Source organism: Tursiops truncatus, chromosome 2 (assembly GCF_011762595.2).
Source record: "Tursiops truncatus isolate mTurTru1 chromosome 2, mTurTru1.mat.Y, whole genome shotgun sequence".
In the NCBI taxonomy this organism is placed as follows: Eukaryota; Metazoa; Chordata; class Mammalia; order Artiodactyla; family Delphinidae; genus Tursiops; species Tursiops truncatus.
The window spans coordinates 145,034,160-145,055,381 of record NC_047035.1 but is presented as its reverse complement, the minus strand read 5'-3'; the positions used below and the strand labels follow the sequence as shown (position 1 = coordinate 145,055,381).

The 21,222-nt window shown below is 52.3% G+C and overlaps 1 protein-coding gene across 1 annotated transcript in view; it reads right to left on the bottom strand.

The window, feature by feature from the left end:
- Nucleotides 1–11,208, bottom strand: part of APBA2 (amyloid beta precursor protein binding family A member 2) — a 189,666-nt gene extending 178,458 nt beyond the window's left edge. Inside the window, exon 1 of the mRNA XM_033852266.2 lies at nucleotides 11,007–11,208. The gene's annotated coding sequence lies outside the window, so the exon portion shown is untranslated. The remainder of the gene's footprint in view (nucleotides 1–11,006) is intronic.
- Between the last annotated feature and the right edge of the window lie 10,014 nt (nucleotides 11,209–21,222).

Genomic DNA, 21,222 nt, shown 5'->3' with positions numbered 1-21,222 from the left:
AACTCACGTCTGCAAAGGCTTCACCATGTAAGGTCACATTCACAGGTTCCAGGGATGGGGACCTGCCATCTTTAGGGGCCACCATGCAGCCCACGACAGTGGCCGTATGCACACTGCACCCAGTTTCACTCAGAGTGGGACTGCTGGTCACAGAGTACGTGCATTTTTAACTTCAGGCGACACTGCAAAACCGCTTCCTAAAGCAGCTGTATAAACTTACACCCCGATCAACCATCAGAGTTCTAGCCGCTCCACAACCTCTTCAATGCCTAGTTTCTGCTCTTTTCAATTTTAGCCCTTCTGGTGGTGTGTAACGGTATCAAATTGGGGTGGGTAATTTTATGTGTCAACTTGACTGGCCACAGGGCGCCCAGATTAAACATTATTTCTGGGTGTGTCTGTGTGTCTCTGGATGAGATGAGCGTTTGCATCAGTGGACTCGGTAAAGCAGACACTCTCGCCAATGTGGGTGGGCGTCCAACCCACTAAGGGCGTGAACAGAACAACAGATGGAGGAAGGAGGGATTTGCCCCTTTTTCTCCCTCACTGTTGAGCTGGGACCGCTCACCTCATCTTCTGCCCTTGGGCTGGGATTCACACCATGGGCCCCCTGGGTCCTCAGGCCTTCAAGTCTCAAACTGAACTACACACCAGCTTTCTTGGCCTCCAGCTGCTGACCACAGATCTGGGGACTTCTCAGCCTCTATAATCATGTGAGTCCTCATAATAAATCTCCAAATATAGGGAATTCCCTGGCGGTCCAGTGGTTAGGACTCGGCGCTTTCACTGCCATGGCCCGGGTTTAATCCCCAGTCGGGGAACTAAGATCCCGCAAGCCACGTATAGCGCAGCCAAAAAAACCAAAAAAAATATAACACACACACACACACACACACACACACACACACACACACACTATGGTCTGTTTCTATGGAGAACCCTAAAACATTTACAATTTATTTTTCATTTCCCTCCCTGATGACTAATGGAGTTGAGGACCTTTCCATATGGCTACTGGGCCTTCTTTTTGGTGAAATGTCTTTGGTCCCTTTTTCTACTCAGTTGTTTGCCTTTTTCTTGGACAGTGCTTTATTTTAAGATGAGTAATTTGTTAGAACATCTTCCACGAAGCACACAGTGTGGAGGGGAACATGTGTTTTTGGTGTCAGGGCCTGAGATGTGAGGTCCAGATGGATGTGAGTGATGCGTTGCCGTGAATTCTGGATGATGAACACCCACCACGGCCTCCAGGACTCTGTCAGTGCAGACGGTTTCCACAAGGAAAACGCACGACTTTTTTGTAGCTGGGAACTCAGGTGAGCGAGACACAATTCAGCCCGAAATTAATGTGTTATGCTTCCATTTTCTTCCTTGAAACCAGAGCTAATTTCACTTCAAGGAAGTGACCATTACATTGGGACATTAAACTCTCTTTGTATTTCTACAAATACATGTGGATTTTACAGAATCTCCTGAGTCAGTCGGCAGCAGCTGCTAATCAAGGCTGCACGGGACGGCCCACCTACGGCTGTGGGTACCACGCGTGAGCACAGAGGCAGCCACGCCACCAGCGTGACCACTGGCTTTCTGCCATGAAATATCGGATATTAAATACACCAAGTCTGGCTTCTCTACTTCACTGTAAAGGAAGAAAGCCGGGTTGGGCTACCAGTCAACACGAACTGCAGCGTAATATTCGGGGTTTGATGAAAACCGTCAGGGGAGCGAGCCCCAGGCCTGCCCCCCTGCAGCACGCAATCCCCACCCGTCCCCACCTGGAGCAGCCACTTGGCCCTTGGAGGCAGAGAGGTCAACACACAGGGAGAGTCCCCCACCCCAACAAATGCATCTTTCTCCCAACAAATCATGACTTCTAACTGCCCCACAATTAGCAGGCAGTTTCCAGCTCCAGCGCACAGCAGTAAGCTGTGAAAGACGCATTCACCAGCATCCTAGCCAGCTCCCCGCAGAGGCCGAGCCTCGGGCCACGGAGAGGGAATGGTGCCCACCCCCACCCGTGCCAACGCAAAGAGCAGGCTGTCCATAGGCCCGGAAAGGGGAGCAACTGTAAGACATGTTTTCTGACCCATCATTACTCGGAGGATGAACAGCCCACCAGAGCCTGAAAGGGGAAGACTGGGCAGGATCTCGCGTGCCCAGGCTTTCGGGGCTCCTGAGAGGAGCTCTCCAAGAACCCCCCAGAGCTCAGCAGCCTGCAGAGGTCACTGGAGCCCAGCCTCCTGACCTGCAGCCCGGCTTCCCCACGCCCCCTGCCCTCTGCACGGCTGGTGCAGAAGTCGGTCCCCCTCCCTACAGAGGCCAGGAAGCCACCAGGAGCCCTGGCAACGGGATGAGGGCGGCCACCTGGTGGGCAGAGCGGCCTGGCCACCGCGACCTGGGTCCCTCTAGCCTTTCACGCTCGCTGACAACTGGACAGAGGCCTCCCTGTCTCCCAGGCGTCCTGCATCCTTCCGAGTAAGTCAGTGGGGCCACAGAGGTTGACACCATGTAAGCAAATTAATAATGTGATTTATGGTCTGTCATGGACTTTGTCGTTCTTACAGAGGAATAGTGGCAATTTAATCTAGAAAGCCTGTAAATCTCTAAAGGGTAAAATTAAACATCCGAGCTAGCAAGGCCGGGACGTGGCGGCAGCAGCCTCCTCCCACAGAAGGTGTCGGGCTCCATCCTTCCTCCCTCCCCACGCCTCCTGGCAGCACCCCTCCTAGAGCCCCCCTCGAGCCTCAAGGCACCCCTCCATGTACCTCCCCCGCCCAATCCCCACGCCCTCCCCCCGTTCTCATCACAGCCTCCTTCTCATCCTTCACCACCCCTCCGGCGGCCCAACTGGTCCTGAAGCTGGGTGATGCAAACACCTCCTAGATTCAGCGGGACAATGGCGGGTAGAGTGCGTGTCACCCCACCTGCTCTGCCCCCAACCACAGCAAGACTCCCCCAGGCCTCCAAGGCAGCTCAAGCCCCTGACGGTCAGGACCCGCCATCTCCTGCTGACCTGCCCAAACCACATTATCCTGCTGCCAGACACTCAGCTCCACCCCCATACCGGGTCCCCCACTCCAGGCTGGCCCTTCTGCCTGGAGGCTCTTCTGGCCTGAGCTCTGGACGGGCAAACCCACTCACTCTTCCAGGATGGGGTTCCTGACCCGCACCCCCCATGCCAGGCGCTCAAACCTTCCAGCCTGGGCTGCTCCGGGAGCACTTTAGAGCCAGAGGCAGCCTTGGGCTCCGATGCCCGCCCGCATTCCACAGCAGCCCCCCTCTCGGCTCTTCTCTCCTTACTCCAGTCAGCTCTTGACAGGGACTGGGAGTGATGGAACAGAGCGGGCGCTCAGGAAATACCTGTTGGATGGACGGACAGATGGATGGATGGACAGATGGAGCTCCCAGCAAAGGGGCTCGGGGGCTAGCATTGCAGCGACCCAAGAGATCAGAGGGCCGGGAGGTGAATGCCGGGGGTGGGGAAGGGGTTGCCATTTAAGTGCCTGGCACCCCTTTATTTCCATTATTAGACAAGTCATCTTATACGACACATGAAAGTAGCAACACACGCAGAGTGAAGGCAAGGGTTCCCAAAGCGAGGAGTGGGGAGCACGATGCCACATGCAGGGGCCCCCACAGCAGCTCCCCCATGAAGTCGATGCAAGCGAGAGGCGCCTCTGCCCCTGGGCGCGGTCACAGCCACTGAAGCCACACAGTCCTCACTGCTGATTAAGCACAAACCAGCCTGTGATCACGAAGAAAACCGTTATTTAATGAAATGCAATTAACTGAAAAGCTGAAACCTCTTAAAGCACGAAGGAGAGACACAATCAAGAGTTCTTGGTCTGGAGGGGCTTTTGCTGTCAGAGTTTCCAACCCAAGAAACAGCACAGAGATATCCCCCCAAGAGCAGGAAGCAGACGGCACGTCCACCCTACCACACACTGGCTCGCTCCTGTCCGCCACCCGAAGGGCAGGGAAAGGTCACAGGCAGAATCTTCGCGGCACACGTACACTGATAAAGGCACGTCCAGGAGGGGTCGTAGGTCAGGCCTGCCTCAGGGATTCAGGATCTAGCGGTCAAGGCCAGGCAGGCAGGGCTGGGATCCGGGGCCAAGACCCACTGTCCAGCAGTCAACCACCAGCTCTCACTGCGACCAGCGGGGACCAGCCAGAGACCCAAGGTAGCACCTGGTGTCTGAGGCCTGGCAGGCGAGTTGGGGACACGGACACACACACACACACACCAAGCCTGGTGACTGGCACCACCCAGGCACTCTACTGTAACAAACGCTCACACACACACATCTGGTCGCACTCCATCCTCACCACAGCTGGTGGCTGGCAAGGAAGGAAGCGCAGGCCTCCGGGTGCCCCTCTTAGAAGGAGTCATTTGAACTCCCAACAGCCACGCTGGCTGGCTGGCCAGCTGCTGGAGGCTTTCTGGAACTTCCGATTCCCCACCCCTGACAGCTGTCACCAGCTCTGGATAACATGGACATATGTCAGAGCACATGGCCCGCTCATAACACCAAAAGACTGAGGAACGTAAACCGTGTTTTATTTGAGCAACGTGCACGCTTGCTGCCAGAGGGGTCTGAGAAATCCATCATCCTTAATGTAGGCACTCACTCAGCAAACGGGTCTCCTAGTTTCGAAACAATGGATTTTTCCAAGTCAACTGATAGACAAACTGGGAAAAACTATACACTCCATTTTTAAATGAAAATTAGCGGGGCCCACAACAGTTCAGAGAAACACATATTTATTTTTTGTGGGTTTTTTTTTTTTTTTTTTTTGCAGTACGTGGGCCTCTCACTGTTGTGGCCTCTCCCGTTGCGGAGCACAGGCTCCGGACATGCAGGCTCAGCGGCCGTGGCTCACGGGCCCAGCTGCTCTGCGGCACGTGGGATCTTCCCAGACCAGGGCACGAACCCACGTGCCCTGCATCGGCAGGCGGACTCTCAACCACTGCGCCACCAGGGAAGCCCAGAGAAAAACATATTTAGAGCTGCCTTGCTTGAGAATCCATTCTGCGAACGTAAAACCAATCCAATGAGAAATAAATATATATATATATATTTTAAAATACAATTATACATATATATGTGTATATCTCCCAACTGAAAATTCTAAATGCCAATAGTATGCTCCTACTCACTGACTGTTGACTAATTAAAATTTGTCCAGAACAAGTGCCTGAACATTTCAGAGTTGATTCCAGGGGCAGGAAGTGCAAAGAATCCATGGTACCTCCGAGTGAAAAAAGGAAAACACCTTACCAATCCACCAACAATGTTAGCTATTGCCCTGGGTGGCAAGCTCCCAAGCCCTCTTGCTGTCCCCATGAAGGGCTCTGGGTCACCTGTGACATGTCCATTATTCTCCAACCGCCAACCAGAGCTCAGGGCAACGGGTCACCACCATCAGATTTTCTAGGCACGGGTTGAAAATGAACCCCTGTACCCATGATATAAGTCGTCACAAATCCTAGTCACGCCTACCCAGTTTAAAAACAAATCTGAGGGGGCTTCCCTGGTGGCGCAGTGGTTGACAGTCCGCCTGCCGATGCAGGGAACACGGGTTCGAGCCCTGGTCCGGGAAGATCCCACGTGCCGCAGGGCAACTAAGCCCGTGTGCCACAACTACTGAGCCTGTGCTCTAGAGCCCGTGAGCCACAACTACTGAAGCCCACTCACCTAGAGCCTGTGCTCCGCAACAAGAGAAGCCACCGCAATGAGAAGCCCGCGCACCAAAACGAAGAGTAGCCCCCGCTCGCTGCAACTCAAGAAAAGCCCACGCGCAGCAACGAAGACCCAACGCAGCCAAAAATTAATTAATTAATTTAAAAAAAAAACAAATCTGATGCAAACTGGGCCCCAGTGGGACATGGGGGGGTTAGGGAGGATGGAGGAGATGGGGGAGTCGGGCGGGGGATGGTCATGGGGCTTTGTGCTCTCCATCCAATACCAGCGCTGCCCTGAAACAGCAGCCCCCTCGGGCAAGTCACAGCTGCCTGGTTCTCAGCCTCCTCACTGCCAGGTGAAGACCTGTCTCTCGGGCTTGGCGGGAAACTATTTAAAACAGCTCATGCAGAGGGAGAGAAGGCAACAGAAGTGCCCAATGACGTGTGTTTAATTCCAGTTGGTTTCTCCATCCAAAACCACCTTCGAATGCCAGCATGCTTCCGTTTTCAGAAAAACCACAAGATGCAAACATCTCTGTGGTCAGGAGACGCCGGCATCTCAACCCCGTATCTTTTCTTTCTTAATTTTGATCCTTTAGACGCAAAAGCACAGGTGCAGCCCCTTACACCAGAATGGCACTTTACACTCCAGGAAGCACTACATTCTCTCACTAGGTTGTGCATGAAGCTAGCAGAGCTGACCCTTCAAACTCTCAGTAGAATAGGAGAAGCCACAGCAGGCCTAGGGCCACCAGCACCCCACAAAGCTCTGGTCATCACGTACCAGTATCTCAAATCAGTTCAATGCTGGATCTCGTCTGGACCTCAAAACTATCTCGGCGAGAGCTGTCATGCACATGTGACAGATGCTGAGAAAGGCTCCCAAAGCCAGTGACTCGCCCAAGGCCTCCGGGATTAGTGGCAGAGCCTTTCTCTTTATAAAACCAGAGCGCCTTCCCCAGCAGGGCCAGAACACAGGCAGGGAGAATCAGGTGGGGGAAGACTGGCAAACAGGGTCAGGCAGAGCGGCCGGAAGCCTGGAGACGTCGGGTCTGACATAAGGGAAAAGACCAGTTTAGAAACCTCCAGATGGAGGAGAAAGGGAACCTGGCCAAGTGGGGCATCAGACTTCCCTGGTGGCACAGTGGTTAAGAATCCGCCTGCCAATGTAGAGGACATGGGTTTAAGCCCTGGTCCGGGAAGATCCCACATGCTGCAAAGCAACTAAGCCCGTGCACCACAACTACTGAGCCTGCGCTCTAAAGCCCGCGAGCCACAACTACTGAGCCCAAGAGCCACAACTACTGAAGCCCGCGCGCCTAGGGCCTGTGCTCCGCAACAAAGAGAAGCCACCGCAATGAGAAGCCCACGCACTGCAACGAAGAGTAGCCCCCACTTGACACAACTAGAGAAAGCCCGCATGCAGCAATAAAGACCCAACGCGGCCAAACAAATAAATAAAAAGAAAATAAAATATTAAAAAAAAAAAAGAGGGGGCATCATTCCCAGCACATCCATAACCCAGCTGACTGCAGGGACAGCCCGAGTGCAGAACATCCAGACAACCGAAAAATCCTAAAGGGAGTTTCTGTGAAGGATCAGAATGCGCACTCCCGGGGCTGGATGGCCTTCCTGGCCACGCTGTCTTCTGGCCTTTGCGACATCTGACCTGCCCCCCACCATTCCACGGCTCTCTCCTGCCTGTCCACTGTGGGCAAGGCTCTGTTCTAGGCTCTGGCAGTGAATCCAGCTTGGTTCCGGCACTGGGTCTTGGGAAGGGAGCAGCAGGGTGCCAGGCTTGTGCTGGAAGGAAGCATGATGCTTCTGGGATTTCATTCATTTGCTCATTCATTCATCCAACAAGTACCACTGAGGATGTACGAGGTGCCAGGCATTATTTTTCCTCCGGGGATACAGAGGTCAACAAAGTCTCTGTGTTGGAGCAGTAAGAGACAGAATAAACAAAGTATATAAATAACAAACTGTATTTGGTACTAAGAAGAAACACAAAGCAAGGTTAACATGAAAGGGGGAAGTGATGCTAATTTATGTAGGGTGGTCTGGGAGCTGAAGTACAGACAGAGAAGGAAGTGAGACAGCAAGCCAGGTGGACATCTGGAGGAGGCATGTGCCAGGGAGGGGAAGGGCAGGTGCAAAGGCCCTGAGGTAGGCAGGAGCTTGGCAAACTTGGTGACCAAGGGATAAGAGGGAAAGAGCCCATATTCATCTGGGATGATCAAGGATGGACACAGGGCCCCAGGCTAAGGTGGCAGGTGGGGATGGAGTGGGGACAACGCAAAGCAAGCCTGGGCAGTGAGTCTGCCTGACCAGAGCCTGGACAGTATGGTTGGGAGTGAGGAAGGGAACTTGAAAAACAATCAGGCTGAGGAATGTGGGTATGGAGTGGGCACTGGGGAGCCACTGCGGGCTTGAGTGACAAACACCAGACCAGCCCACCCTGGGACGCCCTGCAGCTGGCACAGAAATCACAAGTCACACAGCAACAGCACCCGCCAAAACGGAGGGGGTTCCCAAGCAGACTCAGGAATCTCGAGCCCCACAGAGAGAGCCCAGCTGCGTGACACTGAGGTCACTGCCCTCCCTGGGCTCCCCTGTCATCCAGGAGGGCAGGGAGAGCAGAGGACTGGCTGCTGGAGAGGCAGCGAAGACGGCGCCCACAACGGCTGACTCAGCCTGTGCTCTGCTGGACCCGACCCAGGGGGTGGGCGGGGTCTTGGGAGAGGAAGGGGCCAGAGAATCCCCTCTGTGGGCACACGCCCGACCACCGACCATCAACCGGGCACCAGAGCCCCCACTTGGCAGGCAGTCATCTCAAACATGACCTATGCTGGGAATGGAGCCGCATGGCGGTCAGTGCCCACGCCACTCCCCACCCCAGCAAGGTCAGGGCTACGTGAGCCCAGGCTCTCGCCCACTCTCTCAAGGCCAGGCTGCAAGGCAGGCATGCTGCTCTCTGCCACTTGTTCCGCAAGCCCTTGAGGCCAGCTCAGGGTCTCTGTGCCCACCTGCTCCTAGCCCTCCTGACTCCCCTGACAATAAAGGATTCTCCACGACTTCAGACCCTAGTGTCACCAGAGGCGCTGACCTGTTGAGGTTCTGGGTCAGGTGTGCAGGGGGGGGTGGTCAAGGATGGGAAGGCGGGGCGCCCTGGAGGCGCTGAGGCCTGGAGGGGGCTTGTGCCTCCAGGCTCTGCCCCCACCCTCCCCCAACAGGCCGCAGGGGACACCCAATCAACAAAGCCTGGCTACCACCACACGTGCTTCTCCTCTGAATTCCTCAGCTGTGTCTAGGAAACATCAAGGTGTTTTAGCACTCCCTCTCAGTTTCAGGGGTGCGACTGGTGTCTTTGACAATTATCTTTTATTTTTATCCAGCATTTCTTAGCTCAGTTGGCAAACTGGATTATTTATGCGCCTCCATTTCACAATCCATCCCCACCAATTATTCCTGTGAAACCAATTTTTTTTTTAAAAAAAAAAGGGTTAGAAGTAATCAAGAGAGAGTCATGCAGACAAGTTAACAAGCCACAGCTTGAGCCCGGGGTGCTCGAGAAAGCAAGCAAGGTGCAAGAGTAAGAAACTGACCAGCCTGCCAGAGCCCACCCCGGCTCCCATGCACGCACACACACACACACACACACACACACACACTCACTCACACACACACACACACACCCCATCTGGTTCAGCCCACACTTCTCCCAGGCAAAGAAGCCCAGTACCCTGGAGACAGAAAGGCAGGCACTGGGGGAGGGACACCACCCTGCTCCCCAACCCATGAGCAGAGGTCTGAAGAGACAGGGCACCCCACAACTAGTGCCACCATGCAGACCTGGCCCAGCCTGGAGACCACTCCAAGGGTCTCTCTGCCAGTCCTGTGGTGCCCACCAGGGAGGCTGCCGCTCAGCAAGTTGACCCCCAGCCAGCTCCAACTCGCCCTGGACACCACCCAGAGTCCCAGGAGGCTACAAGCCGCGGTCATTCTCCGCTCAGGAGGCCCCCCTCCTGAGTGCAAGTGGAGGCAGTATGGACAGCCCCCCAGGAGTGAGGGCACAGGGCAGGGGGTCCTGGCAGCTGTGGACTGGGAAATCCCCGTGTCCCCTGCAGGATGGACACCACCCACAAGAAGGCGAGAGACGCCCCACCTCACCTCACCAGAAAGACCACTAACCCAGAGGCCTAAGGAAGGAGCTGCCCACCAGGTGCTGGGTACCCACAGAGCACATCAAATGTGAACCCCAGGAAAAGCTGTCCTGTTCCCACCCTCGAAGCTTTCAGGTCATTATTTCTAAACCCACTGTTTATCTCAAAGGCGGTAGGGGGTGGAATTCTCAGAAAGGGGACAGAGCCTGAAGAGGTCAGGGACAGCTCAGCCCACAGGATGAAGGCAACAAAGGAGATGCCCGGTTTGGGGTACCTGACCGTCCCCACGGCCATTTGTGAATTCGCTTAACCAGATCTGAGGCTGGCCCCTGCCTGGCCGTATCCGAATAGCTTTGAAAAAAATCAAGTCTTCCTTCTGCAAGTAAATACTAAGTTGAGACCAACAGGCTAATCTCAGCCTCCTCGCTCCGCGAGGCCCCGGCTGGGTGGGCCCCTCGAGACCCTCCCTCGGCACCGGCACCGGCTCCAGGGCAAGTACGTCCCCGGCTTTGGCACACCGAGGCCCGCCCGGCGCACAGCCCAGCTCGGGGGCGGGGGGGGCTCGCCGTTCGCCTTGACCATCAGAAGCCCAACCTCCCAGCAGCAGCCTGGCCGGGGTGGTGGAGGGGTGGGAAGGGAAGGGGCTAGGACGGTGGGGCAGGTCCGCGCCTCGCCCCCAGCCCCGCGCCGGCCGCCCAGGGGAACCTGGCCGTGGAATTTTTAATTGAGGAGTTTCTCCAGCTGGGCCTCGTTATAAAGGGAAAACGGGGAGGGCTGGAAGACCGGAGCTCGGCTTCCCAGGAGGCAGGGAACCCAGAAACGACCCTAAACTGGGGAGTTGCCGCCTGGCACGGGGACTCTGTGCCAGCGCCCAGCGGGGCCGCGGAACGCTCCAACGGCCCGGCCGGCCCGGCGGGACCCAAGCGGGCAGCCACCGCCGGCCCGCGCCCCGGCTCCGCGCCGGGTCGCCCCTCACCGCGGCACCCCCAGCCCGGGATGCGCGAGCCGCCGGCTCGGCCCCGCCGCGCCCGCCCGCCGGTCCAGGGGACGCCAGTCTGCTCCCCCCGACCCCCCGGCGCGCCCCAGCCCCCCGCTCCCGCCCGGGCGCCCTCAGACTGCGGCCGTGGGCGGGTCGGGCGGCCCGGACTCCCGCTTACCTGGTGCGGGCGCGGGGCCGCGCGGGTGCACTGCCGCCCCGGCCGGCCGCCGCCGCTCCGTCAGCGAGGCCGAGCGCCGGGCCGCCGCCGCAGCTCTTTGTGAGCCGCGCACCGAGATGCTGCGGAGCCCGGGAAGCTGGATAGCAGCGGGCGCGCCCCGGACGCGGCGTACGGCACGCAGGGCCGCCCCTGCCCGGCGCACGCGGCGCGGCCCGCGGGTGCACCCCGCACCGGCCTGCGGCTGGCAGCCCGTGCCCCCCCCCGCCCCGCCCCGCCCCGCCCCGGCCTCGCCCGCGCCCCCAGCACGGCGAGAGCGCGCGGCGGGAAGACAGGGAGGAGGACAAAGATGCGTGCGTGCCCAGCCCCTTCCCCTGAGCCCGCGCTGGGACAGAGGGCAGGAGGGCGCACCTGGGGTCGGGATGCTGCGGGGCCGGCTTCGGGGCTGGGGGCCCGAGCCCAGCTCTGGAAGCCGCGGCCCCCCAACCGCCCCGGGTCCTGGGGAGCACACAAATTCTCGGGCGCGCCCGGGACCTGCGGGATAGGGAGCCGTTGGGGCCTGATCCTCCGGCGGGTGGAACAGGTGACAGCGAGGCTTTCTTGCGCCCGCACCTGCCCTGGGCGCCGCGCTGCCCCCTGGCGAGCTCCCGAGCGCGTTCGGCGGAGGGACCCCGGCGACCGCGCCCTGCTCGGCCCCGCGCGGAGGCGTGGCGAGAGGGAGCCCTAGGCCAGAAGCCCTGGGGGGGTCTCGGCCATGGAGAGCCCCTTCCGGACTGGAGGACCCCTGCTGCCTACCCGCCGCAGATCCCCCAGTCGCTGGTTGCATGCCAGATCCCTGGGAACCATCCCATCACCCTGTTTCCAATGTCCTGTGCTGCCTTGGCCTCGACCACTGGCCTCTGCTCCCCCAGGGCCTCGCCCCAGCCCTTTCCCTCCTTGCAGTCCTGAACGGAGAGGACCCAAACCCTGTCCACTTCCAGCTCCCCACACACATCCCAAGGAGAGGAGGTGATCCACCCTACAGTGGGAATAATCCCCCTGGAACCCCCTGAAGGATATGTTGGAGACGCTGGTGTCACCTTTGATCCCTCTGGCCATTTCATTCGGTCCCACACAGTCGTGTAACCTGCGGGCTCCACTTGGAGTACTGCGCAGGGTGCCTTGTCGGTCCGAGTCGGGCTCTGGTGACTCCCTCGCTCAAATCCTGATTGTTTGCCTTCTGTTGTCTCTTCTTTTGGCTGGATTGGGGTGCCACTGCGGTGGGGGCAGTTCTGAAGAGGGAAGAGGAGACCTGCGTGGGCCTCATCCTGCTGCCCTGAGCAGAAGGCCTGGGACAGGCTGAGTCCCCAGCCGGACCAGCGCAGACTTGGTGTGGACTTGCTGTGAATGGGCCCTGTGGGCCTGTCTCCCTCCCTGCTCCCCAGCTCCCTCTGGCAGCCCCAGCAGCTCACAGTGACCCAGAGGGCCTGGGCCTCCAGTTGGGTGGGAGGGGGGCAGAGGTGTGTCCGGGTAGGGCAGCTTTGCAGCTCAAGTGCCAAAAGAAGGCCACAAAGGCAGAGCCCAGAAGCAGGCCAAGGGCAGGTTCCTGACCCATCCCTCTGGCCCCTGTGGCAAGCTGTCTTTGCTGTTTGTGGTCCCCTCTTCCCATGGGCAAGCTCTGGGCCAACCAACAGGGTGAGACCCCAGCGCTGCACACAGGAGCCCCAGTGGCTGATGTTCACAGTCCACGGGGTCAAAGGCACAGGCCCGCCCCAGCCTCACTCAGGACTCCTGAGTCTGCCGGGCTCCAGCCAACCATCTCTTTTCAGAGGATTTTTAGAGAATTTTGGAGTAGGGAAGGCTCTTCTCCGTATTCCACGAAACTGAAAAGCTGTAACATAAAAGATTGTTAAATTTGACTTCATAAAAATCCCTGCCTGGCAATCACCACCATAAGCAAAGTCAACAACAAACCGGAAGCAAAATATTTGCCACTCATTTCACCAACAGTTAACTTCCCTAATATGTCGATAGCATCTAGAAATAGAAAAAAGGACAACTCAAAAGAAAAAATAGACAAAGGTAAGGAGCAGAGAGTTCACAGGAAAGGAAATACAGATGACTTTTAAACATCTGAAAAGATGTCCTCCTTATTCAGAATAATAAATGCAAATTAACACTATACCTATAATGCCATGGTTTTTGCCTGTTAGAGACCCAGAAGTGCAATAACACAATATGTTCCAGAGGGCAAGGGGAAACACGAACTTCAGCACTTCTCCTGGGAAGTGAGAATCAGCACAACTTCTATGGAGGAATATTAGATCACTTCTATCAAAATTACAAATGTACAAGCCCTTTGACCTAAGAACTCTATTTCTAGGAGGTTTTTTTTTTTTTGGCTGTATTGGGTGTTCATTGCTGTGCATGGGTTTCCTCTAGTTGCGGCAACCGGGGGCTACTCCTCATTGTGGTGTGCGGGCCTCTCATTGCAGTGGCTTCTCTTGTTGCAGAGCATAGGCTCTAGGAGCGAGGGCTTCAGTAGTTGTGGCACGCGGGCTCAGTAGTTGTGGCTCACAGGCTGTAGAGCACAGGCTCAGTAGTTGTGGTGCACAGGCTTAGTTGCTCCATAGCATGAGGGATCTTCCAGGACCAGGGCTCGAACCCGTGTCCCCTGCATTGACAGGCAGATTCTTAACCACTGTGCCACCAGGGAAGCCCATCTAGGAGTTTTTAAACATGTATACCACACATGTGCAAGCTAGCCATATTATTTTTCAGAGTTATTCACTGCATTAATGTGTCACAAATAACTGCAAACAGCCTCGGTATTCTTGACTGGGGGACTGTTAAAAACGTGAGGGCACATTCAAACCCTGAAATACAAGGAGAGAACAAGGAACCATATGATGAATTAACATGGAAGTTTCAAGATAGTTTGTTAAGTGAAAGCACAAAGAGCAGAAGATGTGATCAATGTACCAACGTGTGTAAAAACAGAAAAGGGAAAAAAGAGCGAGCATACACCTGCTTGTGTGCCATCATACAGCCTCTCTGGAAGGATCACAAGAAACTCATAAATATTGGTCGCCTGTGGGAAGGAAACTGGTGGCTAGGGCAGGAGTCACAGGAAGACTTTTCACTGATTACCTCTTCTATTTTTGAAGTATATAATATTATTATCTATCCCAAAGCAAAATTTTTAAATTATCATTCAAAACCCTGGTTCTTAACCCTTTGGAGAATAACAGACATCTGAAATCCCTGGTCCCTTTCCCCAAGGGAAGGAAATAGACCCCATCTGATGCCACTAAAGTGGCATCTTCCATAGCATCTTAATCCAAACAAACTTTTTGTCCAACCCAATAGATACCTCCCTGGCTGTAGGGTTGAACCACTGGTCTTGCTCCCTGTCGCCACCTAGTGGCAGTATTCTTGAATTGCAGGCTTCGTGCCCGTCCCCTTCAGCCAAGAGAAGCTCCCCAGCTAGGCAAGAATTCCCACAAGGCAGGAAAGTGGAGCCAAAAACCTGTCAATTCCTCAGCACTTGGCATAACTTAGTTTTTACAAATAATGCACACCTTCCCTATATAGGGCAGAAGACTAATGCTCTGCCTCATAGGCTGGGAAGGACATTCCCGAAAGGCAGAAGGTTAATTTTTCTTTCATTCCCCCCCTGAGTGTGTAAGTGGATTTGATTGACACACACATGCCCTCTCTCTGTGGGGTCAGCAGAACTGCTCTCCAGAAGTCACCCCTCGGCACAAGCCTCATTGGGTCTCACCTCTCGTCAACACCAAGCACTTGTGCTCATCTTCCTTACCCCTTCATCCTGTGCAGTCGAAGTGCCTTGAACCAGGAGCCAGGGGTCCTGTATTCCAGCCCCAGCTAAGACACCAGCCAGGACAGGGCTCCAAGTAGGTCACCTGGGGCTTCCTTCGTATGGTTTCCTCCTCTGTTCAGGTGAGCGAGTTGACCTCGAAAATCCCCAAGGTCCAGGATGGAACCACCCCCATGGAGGTCTTTGATTCTTTTTCCCTCAGGACTTAAGTCACTGGGGAAATTCACTAGAGTGAATCTGAGTGAACTCTAACCTGTTAGACTTATATCCCATTCTAACAGGTTTTTCCTTTACTTTAGCAGACACAGAGGGAGGTAGTATGGAAATGCCTTTGCCAACCACGGAAGCAAAGGACCTTCCCCCAAAGTAAATACTATTGATTTTTTTGACCAACTTCAGGACGTAGATTCTGCCCCCAAATTCAGGCTTTATAGCAATAGGTGGATGATTATAACTATGAACCCTCTGGCTCCTGACCCTCCAGATTCAGACCTTCAGTGACCACACAGAATGGGCTGCAGGACACAGGTATCTGCGGAGCAACGTGGAGCAAGGGCCTCACCCTCGGGTGGGCCTCTGAAGAGGGGTCCACCACGCAGATGCTGGCATGTCTAGAAAAAGCAGAGGTTTGTTGTTTTTGTGAGAGAAGTTACCCACTGCATTTTGATAAAGGTGGGGACAAAAATTTCACTGCAGGGCAGACCTCCTTTATTCTAGAGACTCTGTTGTGTAGATGATAGAGGGGAAGTAGTACAGGCCGTAAGGTGGGGATGTAGCTCATATGTGAGGGATGGATGGTAAGTAGATGACATGGTGGAGACAGCTGGGTTGACATCATAGGACAGTACCTTGAGCGAGTCTGATGACAAGGAGTGGGACGTGGCATCACCACCAACGTGAGTGGGGGACAGAGTGTGGGCAGATTGTGACAGGTGTGAGGCTACTCCCCGACACCCCTTATTATGTAACTTGGGTCAAGTGGGGAGGGTGTTGGAGGTGGGTCATTCTTCACAAGGAGGTCAGACTTCTTGGGAGGGACGGGCCAAGACTCCAAATGCTGTTCTCCAAGACACAACATGAAGGCAGACTCATGGGGACCCGGATGAACAAGATCAAAGCCTGGAGGGGCAGGAGCACAGAGGGGCTGGGGACATAACAATTCCCCAGGGGAAGGGGGCATCTAGGCAGGACTGCAGGACCCAACCTGAGAGTTCCAGAGGGGTCTGCTTTGGGCACGGCCAGAGAGGGTGTGTTTGGGAACCGGTGGGCAGGCAGGGGGCAGAGCCCACTGTGGAACTCCATCACAGCGGAGCCAGGAGGGCTGTCTGGACCTGTCTTGAAAGCTCACCGTGGGTGTCAAGGAGAGCATTTGGAAGGGCTCTGAACCCCCTCGGCAAGGGATGGCTTGGGACAGCTTCCTGATGACAGGCAGGTACAGCATCAGTGATTAACAAGATAAGCCCCCGATTTGTGTAATATGAATGTTCTCCAGGTGGCTGTGGTCCCATCCGGTTCTCAGAGTCTCTTATTCCAAGTGGAGGAGGGAATAACTGAAAAAGAAAAAAAGTGTGATTTTTAAAGTTATGTATGTACATGGCTTCTTGAAGAGAAAAAGACCAGCACTTTAAAATACCAACTAAACTGGACGGATGATTTCGTGCCGATCCATGCTGTTTTCATTCTGTGACCCCAGACTTCCCTCAGCCCTCCAGCTGTGATTCCTAGCTGTGAGTATTGTCCCCAAGCCAGGAAAATCAGAGAAGAGGTCGGCCACATTCCTGGCTTTGATACTTCAAAGGCAAGGTCTGGGGCTAGGAGAGAAAGGGGAGCACAGTCCCTGCTGTCTGTCTGGGGCTGTGACTCTCAAATTGTGGTTCCTCACCAGTCTGACCTGGTTAGAAGTGGAAATTCTCAGACCTCACCCCAGACCTCCAGAATTGGAGTTTCTTGGGGACAGAGCCCAGAAACCTATATTTTAACACCCTACAGGTGATTCTGCTGCACGTGGAAGTTTGAGAACCACCAGCTGAGGGGCTCCCCAGGCCTCAATGTGCAGCAGTGGAGGAAGGACAGGCCAGGGGCTTTCTGGGCGGAGGGGCCTGGGGCTGCAGCCTCGCAGAGCTCCCAGGGAGCAGGCCTGGGGAAGGCAGACGGCGCCCCCAGCTAGGGGCCCCAGCCCAGGACAAACTGAGCTGAGACCTGGAGGTTGACCAGAGATCCAGGAATCACAGGCACCTCAGCAGATGCCAGCAGGGAGGGCTGAGTAGGCAGGAGAGGAGACCCTCACGGTGCTGCCAGCCTGAGACAGAGGACCGCCCCGCCCAAATGAGGCCCCGATGCTGCTCCCACACTGCCGTCCCCACGGCAGTCTGCAGCCAGGTTTGGCTCCTGGCCTCTGAAGTCTCACTATTTAGTGGTTTCAACAGACAAAAACCTACTGTCAAGAGAGCAGCTTGACCACGTGCTGAAATCTTTCCCTTCTATGTAACACCTGTGTAGAAAATATTGTTAAAGCAAAGTAATCCATTCATAGCTAAGACTGGAGTCAAAAAAGAGAAACTCCTTGGACTTGAAATGGTAAATCTTTTCTTTAAAAAGAAAAGGAAAGGAAAGAAAATGCACAGGAGAAGCAGGAGAGGCTGTAGCCATTTGGAGGCTGAGGCCCAGGTCTGATGTTGGCTGCACAGTGTTGCCTCCAGCTCGCTGTCTGCCTGCAGGGAGTAGTTTACAACTCAGAACACACTGGGGAGAATTCTCTCATGGAAGGTCAGTGCAGAACCAGAAATTAGCATATACCTGAGGAAATTTTATACCACGAATGTAACACAATACAATTAATGGAAGAACCAAGGGAACAGTGATAATAGAGCATCTGAAAAGGACTTTAAAATACATATACCTCAGAGAAATAAAGAAGGAATTGTTACAAGAACAATTTCAATACTTGGAAATAAAAAAAGTAATTACCAAAATTAACAATTCAATACATGGGCTGAATATACAAGGTGTTGAACAGAAATTGCAAAGAGTGATGTGTGTGCATACATGCACGTTCATCTCTCTCTCACACACACACACACACACAAAGAGTGAAACTTCAGCACATCAAGGATAAAGAAAAAAGAGACAAGTGGGACTTCCATGGCGGTCCAGTGGTTAAGACTCCGTGCTTCCACTGCAGGGGGCATGGCTTTGATCCCTGGTTGGGGAACTAAGATCCCACATGCTGTGCTACCAAAAAAATAAGTAAAATAAAATAAAATAAAAAAGAAAGAAAGAAAGAAAAAGAAGAACAGGACAAGCTGCCAGAGAAAACAGATACATCACAAATTACTTATACATAAATAAAAATTAGACTACGTCGGATTTCTTGTTAGCAGCCTTTGGTACACAAAGATAATGAATAAGAGCTTTAATGTGCTGAAGGAAAATACCTGTGTAATTTGAGCACTGAATTCCATACCCAGGAAAATTATCTTTTGAGAGAGAGAATGGAACAAAGAAATTTTCAGACACACTTAGAGAATTTTCCACCTTTGCAGAAAGAATTACTAAAGGATAATATAAGGAGAAAAGTGAATCCAGGAGGAAGTAATAAAATGCCAGAAACATTAATGAAGATAAGTCAATAAAACACTTTAGTAGGGACTTCCTTGGTGGTGCAGTGGTTAAGAATCCACCTGCCAATGCAGGGAACATGGGTTTGAGCCCTAGTCCGCGAAGATCCCACATGCTGTAGAGCAACTAAGCCCACGAGCCACAACTACTGAAGCCCGCACACCTAGAGCCCGTGCTCCGCAACAAGAGAAGCCACCACAGTGAGAAGCCCGCACACCGCAACCAAGAGTAACCCCTGCTCACCGCAACCATAGAAAGCCCGCGTGCAGGAACGAAGACCCAACGCAGCCAAAAATAAATAAATTTATAAAGAAAAAATAACTTTGGTAAATTTAAATAAGCTTTGATTTGGTGGAGTTGGGAGAGCGTCTCTGAACAGCAAGCTGGGAGTAAAATCCTCTGGGAGGGGAACAACAGAACCTCTTCTGGCTACTTGAAGTAGAAAAGGAATCTATTAAATGACATAGGATAAATCGCAGAAACTGCAGGTGGGCCAGAGGCTCGTGCTTGAGGCTATATGACAGAAGCAGTGCACAGACAACACTGCAGGACCCCACACAGGAGAATTCCTGTGATGCCTGTTGCCACCTCTGTTAGTCACGGGCATGTCAGCTCTCTGTATTTCAAGCTGGATGTCTACCACTACTGCGGCTGGAAGGGGATTCATGGTGCTTACTTCTTGAGCTCCCTTCCTTGAATAAAATCTTATGGGGTCTGACTGATCACACGCATGTGCCCTGGATGCAAGGGAGGCTGAGAATGTGAGTTTCTGGTTTCTGCCTTGGGGAGACGTGAGTTCAAAAGATAAGAAGTTCCTCCAAACTTAGGAACTTAGGAAAGGTGTTAAGAAGATGCTGAGTAGCCCCTCCCAAAAGATGAAAATGTTCTGCTATGGGCGGGAAAATAAAGTTTAAAAAGAAAAACATTTATCATTTATTCAATGATAAAATACATTTATACAACGATTATATATCTGTTAGGAAGTTGATGACCCACTCAAACTGGGTAATTTGAAAAGAGTTTATCAACACTAATTATTTGAAAGGAAAATAAACCTTTTGCAATTATGATAAGAAAGATCAACATTAGGGACAAAAAGGGATGAGAGATTATGACTATATACACAAGATACTTTTAAAAATCATAATACGTAAGAGATGCATTGCCCGTATTAAGAGGATGGAGTTCAGATTTATTTGCCTCCTCCTATTATAAATCACCCTGCAAAAGTAAAACGTCAGGAAACAGAAATATGAAATCTATTTCAAGTAAAGGAGACTTCTCTGATCCTCAGCCACAGTATGGGAAGATACATAAACATGTGTGTGTGTATGTGTGTCTGTCTGTGTGTGTGCACATGTACTTTTCCAACTGAAAATTATTTTCAAATTGGACACAAAGAAAAAAAAACAAATTTAGTTATATTCTGCTTGTAAAAGACACATGCTCAAAATGCTTGAATACACTATATATAAAATAGGTAAACAACAAAGTCCTACTGTATAGCACAGGGAACTATATTCAATACCTGTAATAACCTAAAATGAAAAAGAATATATATGTATAACTGAATCACTTTGCTGTACGTCTGAAACTAACACAATATTGTAAATCAACTATACTTCAATAATAAGCAAACAAAAAACCAAACTGCTTGGAAACAAAAAAGTTGATAGTAAAAGGACTGACCAAGCAAAGACTAACTAAATGAAAACAAGTGTAACTATATTAATATCAAAATAGACTTTAATGAAAGAGTAATAGAGAGAGAGTTTATCATAAGTACTACAAATTAAGTTGGCTGGTAAAACATTATTTCTGAGTGTGTCTGTGAGGGTGTTTCTGGAAGAGCTTAACATTTGCATTGGTGAACTGAGGAAAGAAGATGACCCTCCCCAGTGTGGGTGGGCATTATCAAATCCTTTGAGGGCCCAAATGGAACAAAAAGGTGGAGGGAGGAAAAATTCACTCTCTCTGCTTGAGCTGAGACATCCATCTTCTCCTGCCCTCGGATATCCACACTCCTGGTTCTTGAACTTTTACACTCAGATTGGGACTTATAACACTAGCCTCCCAATTCTCAGGCCTTTGGACTTAGGCTGAATTATACCAGTCTTTCCTGGTTCTCCACCTTGCAGACAGAATATCTTGGTACTTCTTGGCCTCCATAACCATGTATATCCATATATATATATGGGTTCTGGAGAACCCTGACTAATTAATTCACTCATCCATGATTTAAAAAACATCTTAGCAAGCAAAGTATAAAGCATAAGTTCCTCAACTTGATAAAAAAAATTTACAAAAAAATTTACCCACTAACATCATACTTAATGGTTAGAAACTCAAAGCTTTCCTGCTAAGATCAGGAAGGAGACAAGGATGTCCCCTCTCACCACTTCTTTTAAACATTGTATTGGAAATTCCAAATATGCAATTATACAAGAAAAGGAAATAAAAGGTATACGGATTGGGAAGGAAGAAATACAACTGTCTTTGTTCACAGATGATATAATCATCTATGTAGAAAATCCAAAAGAATTGACCAAAAAACCCTCCTGGAACTACTAAATGATTATAGCAAGGCTGCCGTACACAAGGTTAATATTCAAAAGTCAATTGCTTTACTATAGCAGCAATAAACAAGTAGAATTTGAAAATAAAAACACATTAACATTTACATTAGCACCTCCCAAAATGAAATACATAGGTATAAATCTAGCATAATATGTACAAGATGGGTATGAAGAAAACTACAAAACTCTAGTGAAAGAAATCAAA